Source organism: Triturus cristatus, chromosome 2_2, assembly GCF_964204655.1.
Source record: "Triturus cristatus chromosome 2_2, aTriCri1.1, whole genome shotgun sequence".
In the NCBI taxonomy this organism is placed as follows: domain Eukaryota; kingdom Metazoa; phylum Chordata; class Amphibia; order Caudata; family Salamandridae; genus Triturus; species Triturus cristatus.
In genome coordinates, this window is record NC_140582.1 from 622,103,273 (window position 1) to 622,118,445 (window position 15,173).

Consider the following 15,173-nt stretch of genomic DNA (forward strand, 5'->3'; position numbering starts at 1 on the left):
ATCATCTCACTTAACACTACCCTAATGTCTACTCAAAACTAGTTAACAGAGAACCCTCTCCTGCTCAACACCCCCAAAATGGAATTGCTGCTCATCTCCCCTCCGAACCACAGCCCCAAGCTCAACCTCTGACTGAGTCACCTCACTGCTTTCAACTGCACTCCTCTCATCATAGACTCAGCCAAATCTCTCGGAATCACCATGGACAAGCACCTGAATATGAAAAATCATATCAGCAATGCATGTAAAGGAGCAAACCACTTGATGAGGTCACTCAGAAATATCAAACCTTTCCTTCCTCTAAATGATTCCAAGCAGGTGCTCCAAGCACTTGTCTTGCCAAGGCTAGACTACTGCAGCACTACCCTCTGAGGCCTTCCCAAATACGCCCTGGCTCTACTAAGGGCACCACTGAACATTGCAGCTAGACTGGTTACGGACACCAAATGAAACGAACATATATCCCAATCCTAAAATCCCTCAAATGGCTGCCCTACAAAGCACAAATTCACTTAAAGATTGCTGTTCTGATGCACAAAGCCCTTCACTTCAACACTCCTACGTACCATGAGCAAAAACTTAAACTATCCTGTGGTGTAAGAGCCTCAAGAAGCTCCTCTACCTTTCTCTTGAAACCACTCATCCTTAACAAAAAGAGAAGTTGTCACTGAGCCTTCTCCAGCGCTGCCCCAAAGATATGAAACTCTCTTCCACCGGAAGTACACAGAATCTCTTCATTGACGACGTTCAAATTGGAAGCCAAAAGATTCCTAATCAACAAATTCTTACCCGAATAGGAATAGGATCACATGTCCGTTGACATTGTTCCTACTACCATTGTACTTCCATTTGATACGGCTCTTCTTTACTGCATACTGTGACCCCCCTCCCCCACTTGTTGGACGCTTACGCCTGTTTATTGTATTACCCTCCTGGGTGCAATTGTCCTGTAATCTGCGACCATTCCTCTTTTTTCTCTCTCTTACTTGATATGGATATTGCATTTACGTCCTTCCTCCCATCATATTGTAAAGCGCTCTGAAATCCCTCGGGATCTTGTTCGCGCTATATAAAACTTTATAAATAAATAAAAAATAAATTATTAAATGTAGCTGTCTTGAATTCTGACAGCTGCATTATCCAGCTTATTGTTTTTAATCCTGTCACTGGGTAGCTAAATAAAGTTTTTGACAGCTAGCTCCGTAGGCAGTTTTAACTCACTTACATATTCATGTTAGCACTGCACAACACATATATTCACACACCTCGCTCACATAGGGTTCTTAGCACAACCCATGTGCTCAATCTGAAAAAACATCCCTGAGCTCTTCCCTCGTAGAGAGGGGGTTGTAGCCCGCGCCAGAACTAGGTTCCTGATGAGAGGAGGCACCCCTATGGTGAAGCATGACACCTAAGGTATGTGCTGGGAACCGTCCTTAAAAAGGGATACCTTCCCCGTACCAATCGGTTTCCATTCAGGTGTCTCATACATAGGCTCCACATTCTCAGCAGCTTTACATTTTGGACCCGTGGGCTCTTTGTGAGTTGAGGATATCTCATAGCCTTAGCTTAACCTCTCATTCCTCTAGGTCTCTATATAATTCAGTGCAGCAGATCCCGCTGAAGGAAATCTATATTAGCATTCAGTGGCGAGGGCATTCTTAGGTTGAAACATAGAAGGATATTTACGAGAGCCTTGCATCATGTTTGCACCACGCAAAGTGGTACATTACTGACACAAGACAGATTTATGAAGCCACGAAAAGCCACATTGAATGGCTTTAAGTGGGCTCATAAATCTTGAGTAAGTCAACGCTGTGCAAATCACTGCGTCGCCTTACTCTGCGTAAGGGAGGCATTTCATGGGCAATGCGGTGGGTGTCCCACGCAACTCCCATGGGTTTTGATGCATTCCCAGATTTACAAGGACTTGCAAACCTGGGAATGCATCAACATCTTATGCTTCCCCAGGAGAGGTGTAACGAGGAGTAATATTTATATTTTTTCTAGTTTTTTACACTTTCTATGTGTGCTGCATTCTGTACCACACATAGAGGAAAGCACTTCTATGCATTGTTTTCATGCAGGAAGATGCCTCTTCCTGTACAAAAACAAACCTGCCTACAACACAGGCAGCCTTGCATTGAGTAGTGACTCATGGTTTTCATCTGCATTTGATTAGGTACATGTGATTGGAGCTAATTCTCCACCTTCCTTCCCAGCCACGGCCCGTATAGGGCCGTGGCTGGGAATTTTGTTACGCGCGCTACATCGCATTTGGCGATGCAGCGCGCGCAACGAAATTCGGTTTTTTTTTCCCGTAACTTACCTGAAATCGGCCGTATGCCGCATTTTACAACCCCCCCACCCTGCCCCTCCCCCGCCCCACATCACCGCCCCGCTAACACGCCCTATACGGGCCGTGTCTGTTCCTTCCCTTGCCACTGTGTTAGACTTGGCATCTTGGTGTGGTTTCTCCTGACTTTTTGACTTCTGACTTCCTGTTTTAATGTCTTCAATTTTGCTGGCTTGAGGATTCTGGGGAATTAACCACTGCTAACCAGTGCTAAAGTGCACATGCTTTGTACTCAAAACATGATAACATTGGCTTATCCACATTGGCTTATTTAATTTACTTATAAGTTCTTAGTAAAATACACCCTATGTGCCCAGGACCTGTAAATTAAATGCTACTGGTGGCCTGCTGCACTGATTGAGCTCCTCACTTAAGTAGCCCTTTAAACATGTCTCAGGCCTGCCACTGCAGAGCCTGTGTGTGTAGTTTTAAACTGCCATTTCCACCTGGCAGGCCGAAACATTCCCTTCTATTACATAATAGTAACTCCTAAGGTAGGCCCTAGTCATCCTTAAGGGTATTTAAAAGGTAGGACATGTACTTTTTAGTTTTTCATGCCCTGGTAGTGAACAAAAGCTAAATGTGTTTTTCACTACAGTGTAGGCCTATCTCTTCCACAGGTTAACATTGGGATTTCCTTATGACATCTTTTAGTGTAATTTCCAATTGGAAAAAGATAGAAATTAGGAGTTTGGTGTCTCTGGACTCACAATTTAAAATATATTGTGTGGTGAAGTCAGATTTTAAATTATAAGTCTGAAAATAACCCTTTTAGAAAGATGGCAATATCTTACTTTAACCATTCTGTACTTCAACCTGTCTCTGAATACACGTCTAAGTTGGGTGACAGCTGGGCTTTTTGCATATTCTCTAGGCAGCCACACAAAGGGAGCATGGGTGTGACATTTGCATCCTGATCACCCCTTACCAGGCTGATGGGCCTTCCTGAGGTAAATTGGGGAGGAGAAGCTGACACTTGCACCTGAATAGGGTAGTGCCTGCCCCCACACAAAGAGCTGCATACTCCCCTGTCGTGAGTCTGGAGCCAGGGAAAGAAATGCAGGGACCGTTTGATCTTCGAAGGGCTCTTTGAAGTCTTCCCCACCTCAAAGGCACAACTGGGTATAAGTACTGGACCCCTGATACTACCACATCAGAACTTTGCTAGAACTAAGGATTTCTGCCAGGAAGAAGAACTTATGTGCTGTAGGAGGGACTGCCACTTTTTTAACTGCTTTGCTGTGTTGGCCTGCTGCCTGCTGATTGTTGTGCTGTAGGTGGGATTGCCACTTTGATACCTGCTTTACTGTGTTGGCCTGCTGCTTCTTGCCTAGGCGTGTTGACTGGACCTACTCTCTGCATCCTTGAACCCAAGTTTCTCCAAGGGTTTGCTGGCTTTTGTCCTGTTCTTGAACTCTCAGGCCCATCAAAGACTTCCTTTAACTCTGCTTCAGCTGGGCTGGGATCTGCCACCTATTTGTCCTTCCTTGCTTGAGGTGCCCCTCCAGTCCTGTGCCTCAGAAGCAGGTTTTTCAGCTGTTTTGCTCCAACATTGACAAATCATCACTCTGCACTGATCAGAACCAACTCAGTGCCCTTCAACGCTGATGCAGTGCCGATCCAAGAACATCCCTGTGCTGCTCGATGATGATGCGGGACCTGGATGCAAGGTTGGATAATGGTGCAGCGCCGAGCTGAAATACCAACTGCGAGGCTCGATGAAGATGCAGAACTGACCTTTAAACACTTCTGCGAGATTTAATGACGACACAGCGCCTGCACGTAAGGGTTTCGACAACAATGTGAGACCCGTTTGCAAGGATTTACTTTGATGCATCAACCCGACTGCATGACTTGGAACCAATGCATTAGGGGGCCGATTAGGATGGCGGGCTAACTTTAGTCTGCCCGCCACCCTAGCGGTGCAGGGACTGGCCGCCAGTGGTGCAGCGGTCCCGCACCTGCAATGAGGATGCCACGGTGGCGGTGGCATCCTCCATCCCCAGCAATGTGGCGGCACAGCACCGCCCGCCACAATGCTGGGAATGCACTGTTTGCATTGTCATGCACAAGGTGACAGGCACCGCAAGGTGCCTGCCACCATGTCCATGACAATGCAGGGGGGTACCATAGGTACCCCCATGTGCATCCCCACCCCCCCCAATACCCTGGGGGCCCGCAACAGGCACCCGAAAGCAGACTCTGCATGGCTTTCCATGGCGGTGTCTCCGCCATGGAAAGCAATGCACCGCTGCCCATGCTAATATGGATGGCGGTGTCTAGCAGACACCGCCACCATATGTAGCCCCTTTTCCGCCCGGTCACTTGTGTGACCGGCAGGAAACTGGCGGACAGTCTTTCCGTCCGCCGGGGTCTGTCCGCCATACTAATATGGCTGGGGGAAATGGGTGGCGGGCGGGGAAGGATGAAGGACGGATGGCCACCGCCATGCGGGCGGTGGCTATCCGCCCTACATCCTAATCGACCTCTAAGTGTTTGCTGCCGATGCTTGATACTGATACTTTTTCAGCCGGCCCTGCATGAGTCATGTATCCGGCCTGCCCTCCATCACGGTCATGCTGGAACTTTGGATTTATTCCAGTCTAGCGTGACATCAAGTTACCTTTTAGCGCTATTGACTTCAAAGCACTGTTTTGGGGTTAAATCTTTAAAAATTCATAACCAAATTCTACGAATTAGATTTTTGTTGTGTTGGTCTTGTTTTGCTCAGATAAACATGATCTATTTCTCTAAACTGGTGTCTGGCTTGTCGGTGTGTACTGACTGTTTATCATTGGGTGTGTTTGTCAATGTTGTATTCTGCACTCCTACAAAACTCAGCTACTTATTCGTTTTTTTGTGAGTAGGTGACTCCGGATACCCCAACATGCTGTGGTTGCTGACACCCCTCAGGAACCCTGTGACACCAGCCTAGATGCGCTACAATGAGGCACATGGTCACAGCAGGAGGGTGATTGAGCGGACATTGGGCCTCCTGAAAAGCCGCTTTCGCTGCCTGGACAAGACCGGAGGGGCCCTCCCATATGAGCCTGCAAAGGTGTGCAAAATAATCCTTGTATGCTGCATGCTACACAACATGGCAGTGTGGAAGAAGGTGCCTCTCATCCAGGATGACGATGACCGACCTCCGTCACCTGTGGAGGATCCCGGCCTGGGCCACGATGCCAGTGATGATGAGGATGAGGGTGACGTCCGCTCACAGCTCATCAACAACTTCTTCACCTGAATGTGAGTTTCCAGGGTTGTTATGTCAATGTATGGAGTTAGCCTGGAATGTGCTGTGGCTGCTCTGTTGCTGTATGAGTGTGTCTGTGTGCCACTTGACTGGATGCGTGCAGTGATGTGTCCATTCAGGTGGTGTGTACTCCACAATAGGGTAGCACTGCTAACTTGTTTCTGTGTGGGTTTCTTGTGACATGTTTTGTGCATGTGTATTGCATTTCTCTCCTGTTCTGCTGTGCTTTTGACTGTGTCTTGTGTCTGTCCTTCACAGGGTAATTTGCCTGTTGTTTGGTCAACACTGACCCCCAACACTCAGAATCCGACACCAGTGTGGGAGTAGTCAATTGACATCAAGTGATGAGCCATACACCCCTGGACTACAATTCTCAGACACTCTGTGACCGTGTGTCCACCGTAACGTACAATTGCCTTGCAACTAGTTTTGAATAAACATGTTGCTGATGTGTAATGAACCTGTGCTATGCTTTGTTAGGTGCGTTGTCTGTCTTCCCACATCTGAGTGACATTTACTTATCTCACCTGTGGACTTGTTACCAATGACTGTCAATAGGTGTTGTGTTTGGGCATACCTATGTGTTTCAGGTCAACATCATTGTGTGGGATGAGTAACATGGTCATGGTGAGTATGTGTTGTGTTGCCATAGTGGTGTGTCTCCCTCACATGTGTCACATCACCATGATTCACCTAACATTGGTCACATTGTTGCAGTATTTGGCATGCACTGTGTTGTGTAGCAGATCGAAATCTCCATGACACATGACAAGTTGGAATCACAACAGGGGCAAGTATGGTGTACTGATGAGTTTATTTTCGAACATGTGTGAGGAAAGTGCACAGGACGGTGGGTGCTGTACATTGGTTTTGGAATCCAAAGTTCACATTAAAGTTGGAAGTGCTGAGGAGCCTAGCGCGCATCCAAGATGGTCGCGTGAGCACAGGGCTCCCCGGACCCTCTCTGCTCCTCGGAATCTATCCTGAGAATATCCTGACGTGGCTTATGGAATCTGGGAGATAAAGACCAGCTGAGCACATATCTCTTTTCAAAACTCGAATCGGACCTGGGAATCCTGAGTTGTCGCCGTCGGAACTTTTGGGACCCACCCGACGGAGGTGACCGGGGTGAAGGTGACCCGAGGGGCCGGGCTGCAATTGAACAACAGCGGCTTCAGCGCGGTGCCAGTTGCCGATCCACCACTTTCGGTTTCGGTTTTGCACTTCAGGAGACCGGCAGGGGGGTGCGCTCGGGGTGGCGAGGTGCTTCCTGGGCCTCTGAATGAGGTTTTCTTTCACCTGCTACTAGAGTGCCTATCGCCTCGGACCCCCTCTACCGACATTTTGTGGTCTTCTTGCTGGTGCCCTTACACCTCTTGATTGGGTGTCCCCTTGAGTGACCGTGTTCACATGGGGGGCAAAGGGGGTCCCGAGGGCCGCAAGACCAAGGCTTCCCTCCGCGGGGGAGCAGTCCAGAGCAATAACATGGACCGATACACCCAGGGCAGGGGGCCCTCTGGCGCTGCTGGCCCCCCCTCGGATACTGCGGAGGGAGGCGCGACCGTCTCTACGGAACTATCCCTGCAGGACATTATGGGCGCCATTGAGGGCATTAGGGAAACCATCGCGACGCAATATGAGGCCCTGGCCCGTAAGATTGACACTGTCGCGATTGATGTCACCCTGATCCGGGCCGACCTCTCCAAAACTAACGAGAGGGTCCAGGCTCTCGACACACGGACCTCCACCCTCGGTGCGGAGGTGTCGGATCTGCGGGCTGCGCTTGGAGACATCAGGGTGGTCAACGATCATATGGCCCGGCGGCTTGAGGACTTCGAGGGACGGGCCCGACGCAACAACATCCGCGTCATAGGTGTACCGGAGTCCTCTGACGGCCGCCCGGTTGACCTCGTGGTCGAGGACCTTATCCTGAAACAGTTGTCCCCGGCTGGCCTAAGTAAGTTCTTTGCCGTGGAGCGGGCCCATCGAGTTCCGGGCGGTCGGCCACGGCCGGGGGCCCCCCCGAGGCCTATCGTGGCTAAACTGTTCCACTACAGGGACCGCGACGCTATTCTGCAGGCCTCACGGACCCACGGCCCGGTTCGTCATGAGAACTCGACCATCAATTTTTATCCGGACTTCACGCAACTGGTCCAGAAACAACGGATGGGATTCCAAGGGGTGAAGCGTCGTCTCCGCGAGCTGGGCCTAAAGTATTCGATGCTCTACCCTGCAAAACTCCGAGTGGAACATGGGGATCGGACAGCCTTTTTTGACTCTCCCGTGGCTGTAAGTGACTGGCTGGACTCTCTGCCGGACGGAGGTGGCCGTCCCGGACCCTCTGCGGGCACCGCGGGTGACGGGTCCCCTTTAGAATGACTTTTGGTCCTTGATTTTGCCGTTTTGCACTGTACAGTCGGGTCTTATTTCACTTGCATATTGTGTTTAACCAGGACCAGTGAGGGGGGCGGGCGGGGACGGGTCCCTTACCTCCTCTGGGGTCTTTTCGTAGAATGGGGTTAGAGGGGCGACAGGCACACTGCAAGTTGGGGGGGTTTTTTGGCCCGCAGGGGTGCAGGGTGGGGGGAGTTGGTCCTGGGGTGGGGTTGGGGGGGAGGTGGGGTTGTTTTGCTGTGTGTTTTTTGTTTACAGGGCGAGGTACTGATTTTTGTCCACATTTGGGAACTGTGCTGCAGGCTGGGGGACCCTTGATCTATTGGGGGGGATGGGGGGGGACGGGTTGAGGCTTATGTCATGGAACGTCAATGGGTTGGGGGACCGTATCAAGCGGGGTGTAGTACTGCAATATTTGCGTCGTTTGACTCCTGATGTGGTGTTTCTCCAGGAGACGCATCTGGTTGGTAATGTTTGTCATGCAATGAACAGGGGGGGATACCGCCTCGTGGCCCATTCTGGCTTCACAACTGGTTCCAGGGGGGTGGGCATTCTCCTGCGAACCTCACTTCCGGTGGAGATCACTAAGATAGTCTCGGATGACAGAGGGCGCTATGTGTGCTTGATTGGGAGGTGGGAGGGGCAGCCCCTTGCCCTGGTTTCAGTTTACGTCCCCCCGGGCCTCCAGAACTCCACCTTCACTGACTTGGGTCGAATGCTGCTTGACCTTCCGGACAGCCTCCTGCTCATGGGCGGGGACTTTAATTCTGTGGTTTCGGGTGAACTGGATCGTCACCCACCAAGGACCCTCCCCGCTGCCCAGGCATGGCTGGGTGGGATGCTGGATACCTTCGGCCTGGTGGATAGTTGGAGATTAATGCATCCGACCCAATGTCAATTCACCTTTCACTCGGGGGCGCATGGGAGTCTCTCTAGGTTAGACTACTTCCTTATGCCCGCGGCGCAGACTGGTCGGATTCGTGAGGTCAGGCACCTGGCGCGGGGTATCTCCGACCATTCTCCGCTGTGGCTTCTTTTCGACACCGGGCCGCGGTCTGCAGGGCGGATCGCTCCCATTAACCCATGGTACCTGCGAGACCCTACGACTCGTGACAGCCTGGTCAAGGCTATGGACCAATACTTCCTGGATAACGAGGGGTCGGTGTCGTCTGCAATGTCCCTGTGGGAAGCCTTTAAAACCGTGATCCGCGGACACGCCCTTTCCCAGATAGTGGTGGCTAAGAGGGTCAAGAGTGAGGCAGTGGTGAGGCTGGAGACTGACATAGTGGGGCTGGAGTCGGCCTTGGAGGCGAATGTCACTCCGGACGGGCTCCATGCCCTCAGCCTGAAACAGTTTGAGTATAGGTCCCTGGTCACTGACGCGGCCGAAACTATGTATAGGGAGCAGCAGGGTCGACTGTACGATGCCGGGGACAAGGCGGGAAAGTTGATTGCGTGGCTGGACAGGAAGGAGAGAGTGAATCGTGTGGTCCCGGAGTTGCGTGCTGCGGATGGTGTGTGTGTGACGGAGCCTGACGAGATTGTGGAATGTTTTGCCGACCACCTCCGGGCTGTGTACTCCCCAGTGACTGACAGGGATGAGGACGACTCTCGCCTTCTTTTGAGGGATATCGCCTTGCCCGGCCTGTCCGTTGAAGACCGTGAGCGGCTGGACGCCCCCTTGTCGGCGGATGAAATAGCGACCGCGATCCGCTCCCTTCGCTCGGGCAAGGCTATGGGTCCCAACGGTCTGCCCATTGAGCTATATAAATTGCGCCCTGACAAGCTTGCGCCCTTCCTCAGTCGCATGTTCCGTGAGTCTCTGGCGGCGGGTTCCCTCCCGGCCGACCAGCGTTTGGCCACGATAGTCGTTATCCCCAAGGAGGACAAGCCGCGAGACCGCTGTACTTCTTACCGGCCTATTTCACTGCTAAATGCGGAGCCTAAGGTCCTGGCGAAAGTCCTTGCCAATCGTCTGTTGAGCGTCGTGTGCGATCTTATTCATCCGGACCAATGCGGATTTATCCCGCATCGTAACACCGCTCTTAACTTGCGGCGTCTTCACGGCGCCCTTGCCAGGGCGGAGCTCCTCTCCGAACCGGCCGTGCTGGTTTCTTTGGATGCCACGATGGCTTTTGACACCATCGAGTGGCCATTCCTCTGGGCTGTCTTGGCTAAGTTTGGCTTTGGGGAAGGATTTATTGGCTGGGTGAAGCTTCTTTACACGGGACCCATGGCTCAGGTGGTGGTGAATGGGCGGGTCTCTCGGCCCTTTGCCCTCGGCAGGGGCACGAGGCAGGGATGCCCTTTGTCCCCTTTGCTCTTTGCTCTCGCCCTGGAGCCACTCGCGGCTTGGCTCCGCTGGGAGCCCTCGCTTAGAGGGATCCGGTGGGCCCCGGGCTTTGAGGATCGGGTTTCGCTGTATGCGGACGATATTCTCCTATATCTCACCTCACCGCGGCAGTCGCTCAACGTCCTCTTTGACGTTTTGACTTCCTTTGGGAAGAATTCGGGCCTCACGATCAATTGGTCTAAATCCTGCGTCTATCCGATCTCCGGTGGTCCTCCTCTCCTGCCGCCTCGGCTTCCGATCCAGGTATCTCTGAGCGGCTTTAAGTACCTGAGGATATACGTTTCGCTGGACCCGGTGGCTCGCTATGAGCAGAATCTCCTGCGTCCGCTTCGGCGATTGCGAGAGGACACGGCCCGGTGGTGCAGGCTGCCCCTGTCCCCGCTGGGTCGGGCCGCGCTGTTCAAAATGATGTCCCTTCCCAGGTTCCTCTATGCACTCCAGAATTCCTTCGACGTCATCCCAGTGGCCTACTTTCGGGAGGTGGAGAGCCTGCAGAGGAGATTGGTGTGGGACGGGCGGGCGCGTATTGCTCTTGCTAAGCTTACTCTCCCCTGGTACGACGGGGGCATCGCGCTTCCCGACATTCGCAGGTATTATTGGGCCGCGCAGCTTTCGGCCATCAACCATGCCACGTATGCGCCTGGCCTGAATCCGGCGTATGAGATGGACAAGTTCCTGCTTCCCGGCGGGGACTATAACAGGGCGCTTTACTCCCGCTCGGCTGGCCGGACCCTTACGGGTCCTACTAAGATTGCGGTGCGGACCTGGAGGGCTGCCACTACGGCCACGGGCTGGAGTGAGCGACTGACATGTGCTACTCCTTTGTTTGCCTCCGATCGCCTGGGGAGCCTCTGGACTACGAAGGGGTTTGACCAGTGGGATACGATTGGTATCAGCAAAGTGGGAGACCTGTGGCATAAGGGCGCGGTTAAGACTTTCGCGGCTCTTCAGGCCGAATATGAGCTTACGGACAGGGAGTTCTTCCGCTATGCCCAAGTTCGACACGCCCTGCTTTCAGTCTTTGGAGAGGGGACCAAGATCCCGGTTTCTTCGCCCCTCGAGGACCGCATACTTGACGGACATGTCCCTGACAGTACTATTTCTTTAATTTAGAAGAAACTGATTAATCATCGGGCTGACCTCTTGGTGCGCCTTTGGGAGGCTTGGACGGGGGATGGGGTGGAATTGGACGACGAGGACTGGCAGTCTGCACTGTCGTCCCCCAAGGAGGTCGCCATTCCGGCCCGTCTCCGGTTGGTACAGCTTAAGATTCTTCACCGGGTGTATGTGACGGGTCCTCGCTTAGTCTCGATGGGATATTCCGATGATGGGCTCTGTAAGCGGGGTTGTGGGCTCAGCGCCACCTTTCTCCATATCCTGTGGGAGTGCCGCGAGGTGGCGGACTACTGGCGCCGGGTACATACGGTTATGGGACAGGTCACTGGGGTTGTGCTGCTGCCGGAGGTGCGTCGCTGTGTCCTGAATGTGTGGGAGCCCAATGATTATAGCGCAGCTCAGACTCGGTGGGCGGCCCTGGGGAACATGATTGCCAAGAGAGATATAGCACAGCTTTGGGGTGCCCAGCGGCCGCCCACCGTGTCAGTATGGAAGGAGAATATGGACTGGTGTATGTTCAGGGAGAAGACTGTGTATGTTGCCCGTGGTAAGCCGGGGGCATGGGGCAGAATCTGGGGGCAATGGAATGCATATCGCGGGGGTATCTGTACGCCCCCCCTGGTGGACACCGATATCGCCATGTCCCCCTGACCCTTGACGGTTCCGGGCACCTTTTGGAATGACTACATATGGACGTTCATTTCCCTTGGCCCCCCCCCCCGTCCCCAGCCTCCCGGTACTCCTTCCTTTCGCGTGCTGCTTAATGGTCTGAACTGGAGTTCCCCGGAGGAAGCCTGACCTGCACTGTTTGTCTTTATGCCTCGCCTTTTGTTTTTCTTTTAGTTTTTTGTGTTTGTTGGACTTAAGTCTCCTGTTCCTTTAGAACTATCCGGAGTCACTACGGGACCGAGCCCCGGGAACCGACTGCAGCTTTGATAAATGTATATTTTATTCTGTACTTAGCGGCCGGCCCTGGTGGTTGTAGGCCCGTGCTTGTAATCGAATTATTGTTCAATAAAACTTAATAAAAAAAAAAAAAAGTTGGAAGTGCTGGTAGATGAAATGTCCAGAGTAAAGTCCACGGTCATCTGCTACATTGGACCAACATGAACCCTCCATGTCATGTGGGCGAGTTGTGTGTGATTGAACAAGGTGAACGGGTTGTGCACAAAGAACATTGTCCAGAACAGGTTTAGAGGCCCTGGGGGATGTGCTGGGACATCTGCCTCTCACATGTCCTTCTTCGGATTACCCCTCTTCTTCTTGGGGGGGATCCTCAGGTGCAGGCCTCTGCGGTGCAGGGGACTCTCCGCCAGAGTCCTCCTCCCTCCCTGTGGCACTGGCAGATGGTGTTGCAACAGATGTTGTGGCCACACAGGGAGGTCTGGACGGGTTTGTGTGGATCTGGCGGAGGCATTGGAGTATGTCCCGATGCACCGCAGTAAGGGCATCCCACTTTGCCTCCATGCGGGCATGGTGGGCAGCCTGCTCCTGTTGTATGTCCTTGAGGATCCCCACTACCTGGCCGAATCCTCCGGTGCTATCCTGGTACGCATCTATGATGCGTGCCAGTTGGGGGTCATCATGCAGTCCAGATCCCTCTGCCAGGCGCACCCTCTGCCTCCCACCCCTCCCAGCACCCCTATCCACACGGGCAGAACCAGCGGCGGGACGCACAGGTGACACTGGGACCCCTTGGGTGGTGTTGCTGGTGGTGTTTACTGTAGCTTCCGGGGGTCCTGTGTCCCTGTGCAGTGGGTGTTCAGTGGCCTTGGTCTGTCCGTGTTGGCGGGGGTGCCCTGTCGGTTTCCAGATGCTGGAGGCGTGGGTACAGGGGGTGCAGATGTTGATGCTGCTGGTGCTGCATGATGACTCACATCAGAGGGGCCAGGTTGGTCATCGTCACCTGAAGAGGACAGAGATAGAGTCAAACCAGAGAGCTCAGTGTCCACCAGAGTCTGGGACTGGGAATCCTCTTCATTAGGTGATGGGTCGCCAGCACCACCTGTGTTTGGAAGAGACACACAATGTAAGTTATCTTTCTACAGGCATCAATGGTTCACAAACATGACATTTTCTACTGTACGAACAGATGCCTGCCTGTACACTGCTTTTTTCCAGCTTGTCACGGACAGAGTTTGATATTGTTGTTGCCCATATCCCAGCAGGGCCTTGTGCTCCCCACAACAGAGCCCAGTGTCAGACATCTTGTCAGTCCCTTCCCATTTCCTGTGAGGCGAGCATGATGGTTCAGTGTTTGCTTGCTGGGCCATGTGGGTGGGTGTCTGTGACTGCAACTCCCATCATACTCTTGGCTACACCCCCCTTCCCAGCATGCCCATACTTCCTCCCTCTTGACTCTGCGTCCCTGTGAGGGGGTGTGACAGCAATGGCAAGATGGCTGACTGTGAAGTCCTGGTGTTTGTTGTTGCCCATTTCCCAGCAGGGCCTTGTGCTCCCCACAACCGAGCCCAGTGCCAGACATCTTGTCAGTCCCTTCCCACTCTCTGTGAGGCAAGCATGGTTCAGTGTTTGCTTGCTGGGCCACGTAGGTGGGTGTGGATTGTCTGTGACTGCAACTCCCATCATACCCTTGGCTACACCCCCCTTCCCATTATGCCCATACTTCCTCCCTCTTGACTCTGCTTCCCTGTGAGGGGGTGTGACAGCAATGGCAAGATGGCTGACTGTGAAGTCCTGATGTTTGTTTTTGCCCATTTCCCAGCAGGGCCTTGTGCTCCCCACAACAGAGCCCAGTGTCAGACATCTTGTCAGTCCGATCCCACTCCCTGTGAGGCGAGCATGGTTCAGTGTTTGCTTGCTGGGCCATGTGGGTGGGTGTGACAGCAATGGCAAGTAGGCTGACTGTGAAATCCAGGCGTTTGTTTGGCTACAAGTCCAAATAGAGCCCCTGTGCTTCACACAGCAGCACCCAGTACGGGGTATCTTTTGGTGATATTTCACAGAGGTGTGGGTCAATGCATTCTACCCGGTGAGTTGTGTGGAGTTTGTGTTGAGGGGGGGTGTCTCCACATGCTGTTAAGTATGGTCAGAGCTGTCAGTCCTCCTTCCCACCCGGCTAGACATCCCATCATGAAACGTGCTTCCATTGGAGGGCATGCAAGTTGTCTTTCAGGATGTCAGTCAGTGGTGTGCTGCTTCTGATTTGCGCACAAGCCGTACCAGGGCCTTGTGCTCCCCACTGCAGGACCCAGTGTCAGCCATCTTGTCATTCATTTTCCACTCTCTGTGATGTGGGCATGGTTCAGAGAGGTCTTGATGAGCCAATCAGGAAGGGGAGCCTTATCTGTGACTACAAACCCCATCATGCTTTTGGATACACTCACTTCACCTGCATCCCCACTATTCCTTCCTGTCAGTCAGCTGTACTGTGAGGTAGTGTGTTTGTGGTGGCAAACTGTCTGGCAGTGTTAATTTAGCTTTGTGCCACTGCCTTGTTTGTAGGTTGGTGCATATCATGACGCAGTACCAAGTCACTATGAGATGGCAGGTATTGTGTTTGTCTGACTGGCATACACATCTTGGGATGATTATCTATTGGTTACTGTGGCTTTGCTTGCGGTGCATGGTCTTACTGTCCCCTTGCCACACAATATTGGGTATGTTGTTTGTGTACTCACCAGGCTCTGGTATGTCTGTTAGACCATGGTCGCTCTCTGGTGGTAGGATGTCCTGCA